Source organism: Jaculus jaculus, chromosome 1 (genome assembly GCF_020740685.1).
Source record: "Jaculus jaculus isolate mJacJac1 chromosome 1, mJacJac1.mat.Y.cur, whole genome shotgun sequence".
NCBI lineage: Eukaryota > Metazoa > Chordata > Mammalia > Rodentia > Dipodidae > Jaculus > Jaculus jaculus.
The window spans coordinates 35,720,138-35,734,616 of NC_059102.1; the positions used below are offsets into that span (position 1 = coordinate 35,720,138).

The window sequence follows — 14,479 nt, forward strand, 5'->3', positions numbered from 1 at the left end:
ATTTATTTTTCTTTTGGCACTAGATAGAATTCCAGTGTCTGAATTACCACAGGCTATTTATCCATCTACCTACTTAGTGGTATCCTGGTTGCTTCCAAATTTTGGCAACTGTAAATAAAACTACTATTAAAACATGAAGGTTTTATGTAGGCATACATTATCAGTTTCTCGGGGATGCCAAGGAATGCAGTTGTTGTACTATATGGTTAGAGTATGGTTAATTTGGTAAGAAACTGCCAAAGAAGATGGCAGATAAGACCATAAGGCTGATCCAAGAAAAATACATTCCATACAAAAGGAACAATGTCCAGTACTCTGTGTCAGAAGGTTCTTGGTCTTTGGTCTAGGAATAGTAAGGAGGTTAGTGAAAATAAAATAAGGGGAGACAGTGGGCAAAAACAAACAAACAAACAAATAAGGCATAATGTTAAAGAAATATGGAAGATCAGATAAGGCATAATGTTAAAGAAATATGGAAGATCAGATCTAAGTACCTTCAGGAATGCCAGATGAACTAGATCTTCTCCTCCAAGGGTTAAGAAGCCATTAGAGTTTTGACTTGGGGTGACATAACGTGATTTATATTTTTCCCACATGATCCTAGGTACGTTTCGTTAGAGTTAATGGCATAAATGCTGAGAACAAGGCAGGCTGAGTGCCCGACAACATCCCTGGGAGGTGGCGATGGCTTGCACTGGTGCAGAAGGGAGGGAAGGAAAAGGAGTTCCAGCTCAAGTGTATTTGGGAGACAGAGTCAGCAGGATTTGTTGATAGGTTGGATAAGGGCATAAGATAGTTGAGAATGCTCTCTTAGTTCTGGCCGAGCAGGTGTCACTAAATCAGATGGGAGAGAGCATCAGAGCATCAGAAGAGGCAGGCTTTCTATGCGAGGTAGGGGAAGAAGAGCAGGTGAAGAGCTCCATTTTAGACACATTATATTAAAGCCCTACTAAGTATGAGTGGATATGTGCATAGGAGGATCAATACATGAAACGGAATTTCAGGGCTGGGGAGATGACTCAGCAGTTAAAGGTGCTTGCTTGCAAAGCTTGCTTGAGTTGCCAAGGTTCGATTTCCCAGTATCCACATAAAGCCCATGCACAAGGTGATGCATGTGTCTTGAATTATTTGCAGTAACAAGAGGCCCTCATTGGTCCATTAGCTTGCTCTCTCTCTCTCTCTCTCTCCCTCTTTCTTCCCTCATAAATTTTTAAAAAGAAACTAGTGTCCAAATTTATGTGTACATTTGGAAATCAGCATTATATAAAGCCATGAAATTAGATTAAATCATACTGGGAGTGGGTAGACAGGCATAAATCCAGCACTGAAGTCAGTGAAATGATTAAGAAGCCCCAAGATGGAATAGCCACTTAGCAGTCACTGATGCAGGAAAAGCTCTCCCCTCCTCCCAGTGTGTGGAGGTGTCCTGGAATCCAAAGAAAGGATGATTTTTATAAGTGTTTTAACCATTCTAAGCACTAATAATGAGAAAAGGGAAGTCAGATTAGCAAAGTGGAAAGCAACCTCAAACCAGTTTTCAGCACAACTTATTCTTTCAAAGGAGAATGGGAAATTTAATATAATTATTCAAACAACAAATACAAACCAAAAAATGGTGGGTATGGTAGCTTTACACCTTTCATCCCAGCACTCAGTAGGCTGATGTAGGAGGATCACCATGAGTTTGAGGCCAGCCTATGCTACAGAGCGAATTCCAGGTCAGCCAGGGCTACAGCAAGACTGCTTCAAAAACAAAACGAGGGCTGGACAGATGGATCAGTAGTTAAGGCACTTGCCTGCAAAGCTTAAGGACCCCAGTTTGATTCTTCAGTGCCCAGGTAAAAACAGATGCACAAGGTGGCATATGTGTCTGGAGTTTGTTCATTGTAGTGGCTAGAAGCCCTGGCATGCCCATTCTCTCTCTATCTGCCTCTTTCTATCTTTCTCAAATAAATAAATAAATAAAAGTATTTTAAAAACAAAACAAAAGATAATTATTCAGAGTTTTGCTGTGTGCACATATCTTGAAGAGAACCCAGTGCATGAGTTGGAGAATTATTTAACCCCACTTTTTGTTACATGAAAAGTTATTTGTATTAATAGGAACCACATGTTCTCTATGAGGTGTGAGCCTTGGTGTGTAGCATATATAATTATGCCTATAAAAGGGAGAAAGTGAGAATTAAACCTATAAAGATAAAAGTAAAACCACAGGTGAATTTGAAAAGATGAGCTAGAAGAAGGGGGAGAGCAAACAGAAACATGTGATACAGAAGGCAGGGGCTTGGAGGGAAGAAGGAGATGGGGAAGGGAATAAAAAAGTGTGCTTGAAAATGTCAGAATGAATGATGCCTATTTCCCTATATGACAATTTTTAAGAAGGATTTTTTTAAAAAAGGAAAACTAGCCAGGTGTGGTGATGCATGCCTTTAATCCCAGCACTCAGGAGGCAGAAGTAGGAGGATTACTGTGAGTTCGAGGCCAACCTGAGATGATATGGTGAATTCTAGGTCAGCCTGGGTAATGCAAGACCCTACTTGGGGGCGGGGGGTAGGAAAACTATGTACATAGGCTACAAACAAGTTCAGGTGAAGAGCAGCTATGTTAGAAACAGACACATACTCTGAATGGGATAGACAAGAGAGAGATGTAACATGACAAAACTCTCCACAATTGAAGTGGAAGATGAGGAACAAAGAAATATAGAAAAAGAAGAAGTAAAGGAAAAGAAAAGGGGCAAAAGAGAAAAATCAGGAAGACATAAAAAATGTAGTGATTCTTTTAAGTTTTGCCTCTTAGAAATAATCATGGACAAAAATATAGGGAATCCTAAATGGATTTTTGATTGGTGCTAGCAAACCCAGGACAGTGAGCTATATATCCAGCCCAATAATGGATTTTTATATTTACTACTTTTTTGAGATAGGATCTTATTTTTACCAGGCTGTTCTCAAACTAGATATGTAGCCAATGATAGCTTTGAATTTCTGGTCCTCTTGCCTCTACGTCCCAGGTTCTGGGATTGCAGGTGTGTACCACCATGCTTGGTTTATAATGTGGTCCTAGGGATCAAACCTGGGACCTGGTGCATATACCAGACATGCACTATGTCAACTGAGTTGCATCAATGGCCCACAAATGTATTTTTAAATATAATTTTATTTGTTTATTTAGTTATCTGAGAGAGAGAGAGAGAGAGAGGGAGGGAGGGAGAGAATGGGCACTCCAGGGCCTCCAGCCACTGCAAATGAACTCCAGATGTATGCGCCACCTTGTGCATCTGGCTTGCATGAGACCTGGAGAATCAAACCTGTATCCTTAGGCTTTGCAGACAAGCACTTTAACCACTAAGCCATCTCTCCAGCTCTAATTTCATTATTTTTCTAATTTTATTTTTTAATAATTTGTTTAGAACTGAAGCATATTCCCTTACCTATCTTCATATTTCTAATTTCAAGTGGCTACTTTGGATTTAATAGCATGGAGGTTAAATAAGTTTGATTATCTTCCTGTCATCTGAGTGTTGGCTTGCTTTATCTTTCATTTTGACTTAATTTTTTTTTTTTTTTTTTTTTTTTTTTTTGGTTTTTCAAGGTAGGGTCTCACTCTAGTCCAGGCTGACCTGGAATTCACTATGTAGTCTCAGGGTGGCCTCGAACTCATGGTGATCCTCCTACCTCTGCCTCCTGAGTGTTGGGATTAAAGGTGTGCGTCACCATGCCCAGGCTTTGGCTTAAAATTTAAAGTTAAAATTTTAACATCTTCAAAATGCCTTTTCCAATCTGTTTTGAATTTTTCCTTGTCATCCAACCTAGTGAGCGTTACCACTTTCACAGGAATCCTGCTCCATTTGGATTGGGATGCAGTTTGTCTGGCTCTTTCTTTCCTGCCACTTCCACTCTGTTGTTAAGTTCTGTGATGGCTCCTGGGCTATGCAGAGTGTGTGACACAGAACAGACACTTAGTAAATATTTATGAAGGGGGGAAATGAAGCCACTACCTCAGGTTAAATTCCTAAAATGTGACTGATTGGGCAAAAGCTAAGACACGTGTAAAACTATTACAGAGAGATTTCACAACACCACTTATGTAAGTAACTACATCTCCTTCCAACTGGCCAAAGAGTATGGGCCTGTTTGTACTCTGTTCCTGGGATCCTGGCCCACTGTGGTCTCACATGGATGCAACGCAGTAAAGGAAGCTCTAATCAATCAGGGTAATGAGTTCCTTGAGAGAGGTCCTCTTCCAATCGTTGAAGATACCCAGAAAGGATATGGTATGTTTCAAATCAAACTATAGCTTAATTCTCCTTGGCACCTAAATGTTTAGGGTGTCTGGATGTGTGTTTGGGGGTGGGGGCTGATTACTAATTTAAAGCAGTGTCTTCTGCACTAAGCAACTAACCAGATGCTTGCAATACTACAATGCAATTCTGAAACAAACTACTCCAGTTAGCACTGACTCTACAGGTTCGAGGCAGTTTCTAACAAGGCCGTCCTCACTATAGATGCCAGCCATACACTTAGGGGTCTCCAGGTCACTCACACTTCTTAACAACTAACTGAAAATTAGGGAGCTCCCATGACTGCCTCAGATTCAATAATGTGTAGGATGACTCACAGAACTCAAGAAGATGCGATTTAAAGTATGACATCATCATGTAAACTGCAGAGCAAGGTTCCAGATGTGCTGACCAGCACTTAGACTATATTAACAACCTCTAGGCACTTCCGGGAGCACGCTTAAGCCTCGGTGACCAGGGTTTACACTGAAATCTCATTACATGAGCATAATTGCTTGAATCTTGGAGCACTCAACCTCTAGCCTAGAGTTGGGAGTCCCGCTAATATTACCTGACTCAACCCTTCACCGCTTAATAGCCTGCCTCAGTGAGCTGTCCTTCATCAGGAATGACTTAAGTGCTCACTAGAAATCAGTTCATCAGCTTAGACTCAAGAATGGTGTACGGATCCACAGTAAGAAAGGCACTTCAGACTCCCAGGAAACCTGGGGTTTAGAAGTGCCAGAAGGCACGGGATGAAGATCATAAAATCCTTCCATTATACAAGAAAAATGCTGTAGCTCCACTGAGATGAACATCAAAACCAGACTCGGTTCCCTGCAAGTTCATTCTGTGAACATAGATGAGCTACAAACCATCTGGGCCTAGGGAGATGTCTCACTGGATGAAAGCATTTTCCACACAAGCATGAGAGCCTGAAAAGACCTCATCCACCCTAAAATAGAGTCCCCAGCACCCACGTAAATAGCTGGGCATGGCCATGCATGCCTGTATCCTCAGCCCTGTGGGGAACAGGACCAGAGACAGGAGAATCGCGAGGGCTCGCTGGTCAGCCAGTCTGGCCGAAAGTTGCAGCCCCAGGTTCAGTGAAGGGCACTTCTCAAGTAAACACTTGGTGCTCTCCTCTGCATGTTATGTGAGCAGGATGTACGCATCTGTACACACATGTGCAAACACCACAGACACACCATCTACTACACAGACACACAAATTCAAATTAATTATTTAAATCAATCTGAGAACCTTTATAACGAAAGTTGTCACCCATAGGTCTTGGGGGTAGGGAGAAGCCACATGTGGGATGTAGTGTCACAGGGGGCAAGGATGCTATGACACAGTGGCAGCAACAGCAAACAAATGACAGAATGTTGAAACAACTGTGTCTTCAATGACAGCCTATTTAGCAGAGGAGAAAAGAGGGTCAGAAAGGGTAGTAACCCACAAGGAGCTATGATGTATCATGTTGTAACTCTTCAGTTGAAATACAGATCCATAGACAATTCAATTTATTATTATATTTCAAAAGTTAGATATATGTTTATATATATACGTATATATATATATATACATATATATATATTCCTTCAGATCTTACACAATAAAAATTTTAAAACAGCCAAGTGTCACCACAAAACCATTTAAAATGATAGAATTACAAGTCTCAGATAAATAGAAACTAAATTCTTTTCAAAACATATTATGAATCATTAACAAAATATAATGCAGTGTGTGCTAATTTGTACAAGAGGAGTAATTTTTAGCCTTTCTCAGTTGGGATCAAGGTACATTTGTGCAACTAAGCAGCAACCAAGCCTTCCTTCAATTAAACGACTTGTTATACTAACAAGTTAACTAACAAGGTAATGATATTGGCTGTATGTGTCCTTTTCAATTAATTTTTTTGTTTGTTTTTTTGAGGTAGGTTCTTGCTCTAGCCCAGGATGACCTGGAATTCACTGTGTAGTCTCAGGTTGGCCTCAAACTCACATTCATCCTCCTACCTCAGCCTCCAGAGTGCAAGGATTAAAGGCATGTACCACCATACCCAGCTCAATTTTTTTTTTTTTAAATCCTGGATCATAATGGCTTTATTCTTAGCTTTATTCCAGTACTCTGAAACTTGTTTTTCACAAACAAGTGAATAGTTGATTGATTAATTTTTAAGTGGGAATGGAAGCTACTGGGCTGAAATGAGCTGAGAATGGGAGAAAATATTGGCCTAAAGTTCACAGGTTTAGCAACTTTGAGAAAATTGATTTCCAAATTTATGATAAAATTTCTTTATGATAAAATTACTTGCATGTAACGGGAAGAAAATAATTCCTCCCCACAACTTTTCTGTTCTGAAAAATAACAAACGAGAGGAGAAATCATTGATGATTTAGTTTCCCTTTTCTATCAGATTCCTATTGCTCCCATAATAAGGTACCAACATTTTGATGGCTTAGTACAAAACAGCATGATTGGAAATCAGAAGTCTGAGATCAAGGTGTTGGCAGGATTGGTTACTCTGTGAGTTATGAAGAGAATCTTTTTCATCCCTGTGCTCTAGCTTCTGGTGGTTCTCCAGCAATCATTGATGTCCCATGATTTGTAGGTGAGTCACCTTACTGTTCCTATGACATCTTCCCTGTGTGTCTGTCTGTCTCCATGGCCAAAATTCCCCTTTTTATAAGCATAAACACTGGATTAGGGCCTACCCTATGACTTCATTTCATCTTGACTACCTCTAAGGGCTTTATTCAAGTCAGGTCACATTCACAGATACTGAGGGTTAAGTTACCACCATATTTCAGGAGACATCAAGTCTATGAATAACATTTTTCTAAATGAAATATCTGGTAAATCACTAAATTGCTTCCTCATGATGCTGAACAACTGCAATACTGCCACAGATTCCTGCAAGGTACATGTAGCCAATCACATTGTTGAAATATTTCCTAGTTATCTACTTGATGTTTTTCCTACTTCCTTAATCTTTAAACACGATCTCACTGGTACTGGCAACTGCTCAAACCCTCACTTTATTCATTTGATCACCAGAATTAGGTGCCATGGCTTACTCACTAAAATGAAAAGTTTAAAGTAAAGTACCATGTTCATAGAGGTTTAGATAAACATCCTCTCATTTCTTACCTGGAAGAACTCATATAACTCATATACTATCTCATGCTGTTGTTGTTGTTTTAATGTTGCCATTGTTAATGACAGCAGAAACTTGGATCACTTTTTTGCTTGGTAATTGAGCTTAGGCTGGCAGGCTTTGCAGGCAAGAGCTTTTTGACAGCTGAGCCATCTTCCCACTCACTGCTGTCTCAGTTTTGGAAAGCAATCTGGAACCTACCTATTAATATACAAGTTAGAGAGATATATTGGATAATCTAGCTTACATGAATAGGAACAAACCACTATGCAATTATATAACCTGTTTCCATAAACACTGCAGTGTAGAAGGGCATGACTTTCTTTGTAGAAGGGCATGACTTCCTACAGGTATTCAAATGTGCTAGAAAGAAAGAAATATAAGTAAAATATATGCTCATATAAATATACATGCTATAGTATGAGTGACATCTTGTTATGTATGCCTATGTTTAAATTATAAAATTATATCATGACAAATATACAATATATTACACAAGTAAATATGTTTTCAATATACATATATTCAAAATACAGATTTTGAACAAAATGAGAAAACACAGATGAGCCTTCCAAATATCACTCATTATGTGATGAACCTCCCTAAACTTGGTGATATAAAACAGCCATCATTTTGTTATGCTCATAAATTCTGTGAATCAAGAACTTGAACAAAGCACAGTGCAAATAACAGTTCTCAAATCCACAAATTATGGTCCCTTGGCAAACATTCAGTGTTTCCAGTTGGACAAATGGTTAGTGACTCAGATGGCTGAGATCCCATGTAGCTGCCCCACTTACAATTCTGGCTCTAAGCTAAAGTGAGCTGGGAGCATTGACCAGAGCCATCTCCATCTCTCTAGATAGCTACCTTTTACCTGGCTCCCTCCTGGATACTCAGCCCTGAACTACAAGAGGTTTGTGTCAAGTGGACAGTCTTGCATCCCAGAGGTGAACTCCAGGGGAAGCTGTAAAGCATCTTCAGACCAAACCTCAAAATATCCAGCTATATCCCACTCATTGTTAGCAATTATTAGCAGCCAACATAAATTCAAAGGAGGGCTTCCCCCTACCATTCGGCTTCCCCTCTTTGTGAGGAAGAGGTGCTCACACTACAGAAGAACATGAGGGATGAGGGTCGGGTCAGCCAGGTAGTGTTAGACTCCTGGCAAGAGTGGTTTTGTGGGAGAACAAAGGTAAAATCTAGAGTGGAGGGGGACAAAGAATAGATGGGAAGACATCTGTTCCTACACAAAATGATACGGCAGCAAACATTGGATATTTATTAATTTTATATACAATCTGAGGGCTTTCTATTTTAGCTTGAAGAAGTAAAAAAGCTGGAAGCACATTGCCTTACCATCCATACAAGAAAAAAAGAAAGGAAGAAAACATCAGTATATTCATCCATAAGAGAGCTGAGGTTTTGGGGCAAACATCAAACATTTTCTTACCAGGGAGCCTGCCACCTTTAAGTTGGTTAAACTGGAAGTGTTTAATGAATTACGAAAGGCCTGGGCTAGCAAGAACATGGGATGATCTGCAGGTGCCCTCTTGTACAAACTTTCTCTGAGTATACTACCAGATACCTACAGGGACCAGTGGGGACAGTCTTGACAAAGCACCCGGTGTGCTTACACCAAAGAACTATAACCAGATCCGAAACTCCCCCGATTCCATTCGGATCCATGTGTCCTACCTGCCTCTGGGGAGAAAGACCTACGCTTCAGGAGGAGGAGCAGGAAGCTGCAGCCCAGGGATCAGGTGACAACTACGTGTACCTGAGGAGAGGCTGTCCTAAGAGGCTGGAGTAGAGACAAGAGCCTTTGCAAAGGTCACACAGCCTGAGTTCAAAGTTCACATTCCTCACCTAAATTTGAAGCTTAACTGGAAACTAAAAGATAAGCTTCTTCTTCCCACCCTGCCCCGCCACACTGAAAAGCACGAGTGAGAATCATAGTGGGATAAAGCCAACAGGTACAAAACACAGTCTCTCTCCAGAAAGCAATCGAAAGCTGAGTGGAGACCCAGACGCAAGATCTCTGTGTGATACGCGGAGAATACCAGCCACTACAGGCCTCAAAGCCAGACCAGCCATGGGCCAGATTAGCTAATCCCTGTCTAAACACCCTGCAGGCCGAGTTTGGTGGCTCACACCGGCAATCCTGGTGCTTGCTCTAGAGGCTGTGGCAGAAGGATGGAAAATTCAAGACCAGGTCTTGGGCTATGTAGTGAGACTGTATCAAGAATAAATAAATTTATGGTCCCCCACTACGCTACAGTGACTGACTGAGGCCTTCATGACCCCACAGTGAATCTCATAACCCCTGGAGGAGGGCCCCAGGGAAACAGAACCAGAGGCAACCAGAGTATACTATGTTATATATATTAAATAAAATAAATTTAAAGATGACAAAAGACCTAACATATAAAAGACAAAATGTACATTTGTTTTAAGTGTATGACATAGAAAATTCACAAAAATATTGTATTCTGGTAATTTTTTAAAGCCCTTAAATTTTGAAGACTACAGTTGATATCAACTGTTATCAGATCATATGGAATAAAAATAGAATTCAAAGGCTGGAGACATGGCTTAGCAGTTAAAGTGCTTGCTTGCAAAGCCACAGGTTCCAGGTTTCATTCCCTGGGACCCATGTAAGCCATATGCACAAGGTAGTGCACATATTTATTTGTAGTAGCTAGAGGCCCTCATGTGCCCATTCTCTCAGTCTATCTTTTTCTCTCTCTCTCTGCTTATTTCTCTCTCTCAAATAAATAAGTATAAAGTTACAAAAAGAAATAGAATTCAACAACAGAAAGCTATCAGGAAAATCCCCAAGGGCTAGAAGGTAAAGAATACACTTCTGATTAACCCTGGGTTAAAACAGAGAGTTTAAAGACTATTTTCGCTTAAAATATATTTTAAGCCAGGCATGGTGTCACATGCCTGTAATCCCAGCTTTTGGGACACAGACATAGGAGGATTGCCATGAGTTAGAGGCCACCCTGAGATTACATAGTGAATTCCAGGTCAGCCTAGGCTAGAATGAGACCCTACCTCAAAAAACAAGCAACCCCCCCAAATATTTTAAATTAATGGAAATTAAAATCTAATATATGAAGATGTAGCATTATGTTAATATATTTAAAAGGTAAAATCTAGCTGGGCATGGTGGCTCATGCCTTTAATTCCAGCACTTGGGAGGCAGATGTAAGAAGATCACTGTGAGTTCGAGGCCACCCTGAGACTACATAGTGAATTCTAGGTCAGTCAGGGCCAGAGTGAGACCCTACCTTGAAAAAAAAAAAAAAAGGAAAAATCTAAAATCAGCAACACATGCTTCCAGAAACTAGAGAAAGAACGAGTTAAACCTAAAGGGAGTAGAAGAAAGAAATTCAAAAAACAAAACAAGCAGAAATCGGTGAGATTGATAGAATACAAATTAATTGAGAAAAAATAAAATTAAAGTCTGGTCCTTTGAAAAGATAATTAAGCTGATCAAACTCTGGGAAAGATGGGGTGAGGTGGGAGGGGAGCAAATTACCATGAGCAATGAAAGCAGAGCTATCATTACCTCCCTCACACACATTGGAGGAAGTAATGCAAGATTGTTTGTACTTCGGCTTGAGGGCCTCTGAGCCTGGTAGATCTTGCTGCTGCTGTCTCTTTAATAGTAGAGTAATCGCTTCAATGCTGAGAGAGGAAAATGGCAGAGCTGCAGATGTTCAAGGAGGAGATCCTGTCTGGCAAGAAGGTACCAAGAGAGACAACGAGAACCTGATCTGGGTGATGGATTACATACAGGCTCCAGAGAAGAGAAAAACTTTACAAGCAACCAAATATATATAACCCCATCTCTAACTGGTGATTGCTTATCAAACAGATGCATTGTCCAATAACGTACTGTAACTGCTGGCCATCCAAGCCTCTTAGCCTCAGAGAATGGAATCTTCCATCAATCATCTCTCATAGGCCATGGATATTAGGAAAGAAGTTTTTTTGAGATAGGGTCTCACTCTAGCCCAAGCTGATCTGGAATTCCCTATATAGTCTCAGGGCGGCCTCAAACTCATGGTGCTCCTCCTACTTCTGCCTCCCAGTGCTGGGATTAAAGGTGTGAACCACCATGCCTGATGAGACTTGTATTTTGATAACAAATATGAATATAAGAACTCACAAAATATTAGCACTAATAAATATGGAATGCCCTATGTTGCAATCAGGTTCACATTGCTGGCAGAAAACACCTGGCCAAGAGCAGCTTGTGGGGATAAAAAGTTTTATTTTGGCTTACAGACTTGAGGGGAAGCTCCATGATGGCAGGGGCAAACAACGGCAAGAGCAGAGGGTGCGCATCACTTCCTGGCCAACATCAAGTGGATAACAGCAACAGGAGAGTGTGCCAAACACTGGCAAGGGGAAACTGGCTATCACACCCATAAGCCCGCCCCCAACAATACATTGCCTCTAGGAGGCTTTAATTTCCAAATTGCCATCAGCTGGGGACCTAGATTTCAGAACACCTAAGTTTATTGGGGACACCTGAATCAAATCACTACATTCCTCCCCTGGACCCATAAACTGATAGCCATTCATGATGTAAAATGCAGTGCATTCATCCAACTTTAAAAGTCCGCATAGTTTTTAATCAATCCCAGCGATATTCAAACATCCTCATAGTCCAAGATCTTTTAACTGAGCCCTAATAGGAAAAAATTTTTTAAAAACCCTCAAAAAATCCATAATGGCACAGAATAAACATTCAAACTACAAAAGATGGCATTGGGTATAGCAAAGAAATATTCAACCTAGACAAGATTGAAACAGGGCAAACATCAAGCTCTGTAGGTCCAAATCCAACAACTCTAACTAGTGACAGGTCTCTGGAGCTCCAATTCTACCCCTCCAGCTAGACTAATCACAGTCCCAGAAAACTTCATCCAGTGCCAGCAGCTCTCCTTGGCAGTCATCCCATAGTTCTGGCATCTCCACTGGATCTCCAATGCAACCCGTGGTTCATCCTCATGGCTGCATAGGGTCTTCACACAGGTAATCCAATAAGCCTACTTCACACTGACCATGGCTACTTCCAAAATGCAAGACCCTGTTGCAAATTCAATGACCCTCTTTTTCCTACATTTTTTTATACTCCATAATACCAGATAGAGTGCCAATTTGTAAATCCAATGGGGAATAAAACAGACTTTTAAGAACAGAACACTCCTTGAGCATTCAGGCCTCCCCCAAAAGAGTCTGCATTCTTCCTGTTGTCCCAGTGAAGGTCAGCTGGCCCAATCTCAATGGTTATATTCTCTCATACAATTGCAGCTAAATGTGCAGCAGTTTTGGCCCAAAGATTTCCTTTTCTCTATGCTATATCCCTCTGCTCACACCAGTCCATTTCTATGCAATGCAGCTCTGCACAAGTTCTCAGGACACAAGCTTAACAGCAAGCCTCTCACACAAGCTGCTTCTATCCCTCATAAACTAAACCTTATAGTCCATAGTTCTGACTGCATTCAGATCTTTCAATTCTGACCAGAACAGTCCATCAAGCTGTACTTACAGCCCTTCAAGGCATCTCTTAAGCCACCATTTCAAATTCCTCCACATTCCTCCTGCAAAGCAGTTCCAAAAGGCCAAAAGCCACACACTCAGGTTTCTAGCAGCAGTGACACCACTTCTCTGTACCAACTTTACTGTTGCAGTTAGGTTTGCACAGCTGACAGAAAACACCTGACCAAGAGCAACTTGTGCGGGGGGAAGGGGGTTTATTTTGGCTTACAGACTAAAGGGGCAGCTCCATGATGACAGGGGAAAACAATGGCATGAGCAGAGGGTAGACACCACCTCCTGGCCAACATCAGATGCACAACAGCAACAGGAGAATGTGCCAAACACTGGCAAGAGGAAGCTGGCTATAACACCCATAAGCCCACCCCCCAAAATACACTGCCTCCAAGGAGGCTTTAATTCTCAAATTGCCATCAGCTGGGGACCTAGCATTTAGAACACCTAAGTTATTGGGACATGTGCATCAAACCACTATACCCTGTAAGGTATATTCAGAAATCTATCAACAACAAGGCTTGGGTGATGTGGGCCGCACAGCACAGCCTGGAAAGAACTTGTTCACTGTTGAGAACAAATACTCCTACTCACAAGCTAAGTCCCTCCACGTCAGGACAGGGGAGGATGGCAGAGAATACTCAAAATCCTGAAATTATTAGACCTCCAACAGTCCCTAATAACTACATGACTGTCCTGCAGGGCTTGGAAGTCATCAGTCCAGGCAGGGCAGCTTCTTTTTTTATTTTATTTATTTATTTCCAAATTTTTATTAACAATTTCCATGATTATAAAAGATACCCCATGGTAATACCCTCTCTCCCCCCACTTCCCCCTTTGAAACTCCATTCTCCACCATATGCCCCCTTCTCATCAGTCTCTCTTTTAATTTTTAAAATTTTGTTTATTTTATTTTATTTTATTTATTTATTTGAGAGAAAGAGACAGACAGATAGATAGAGAGAGAGAGAGAGAATGGGCACACCAGGGCCTCCAGCCACTGCAAACGAACTCCAGATGCGTGCGCCCTCTTGTGCATCTGGCTAACGTGGGTCCTGGGGAACCGAGCCTCAAACCGGGGTTCTTAGGCTTCACAGGCAAGCACTTAACCACTAAGCCATCTCTCCAACCCTGTCTCTCTTTTAATTTTGATGTCATGATCTTTTCCTCCTCTATGATGGTCTTGTGTAGGTAGTATCAGGCACTGTGAGGCCATGGATATACAGGCCATTTTGTGTCTGGAGAAAGCATGTTGTATGGAGTCCTACCCTTCCTTTGGCTCTTACATTCTTTCTGCCCCCTCTTCCGCATTAGACCCTAAGCCTTGGGATGTGTAATAGAGATATTGCAGTACTGAGCACTGTGGTCACTTCTTTCCAGCACCATGATACCTTCTGAGCTGTCCCAAGGTCACTGCCATCTGAAAAGAGAAGATTCTCAACCAAAAGTGAGAATAGCATTAA

General features: G+C 41.2%; 1 pseudogene; it reads left to right on the forward strand.

Annotated features, from left to right (window-relative positions):
- Window positions 1–245: 245 nt before the first annotated feature.
- The window catches only part of LOC105944880, a 38,644-nt pseudogene continuing 24,410 nt past the window's right edge, over window positions 246–14,479 (forward strand).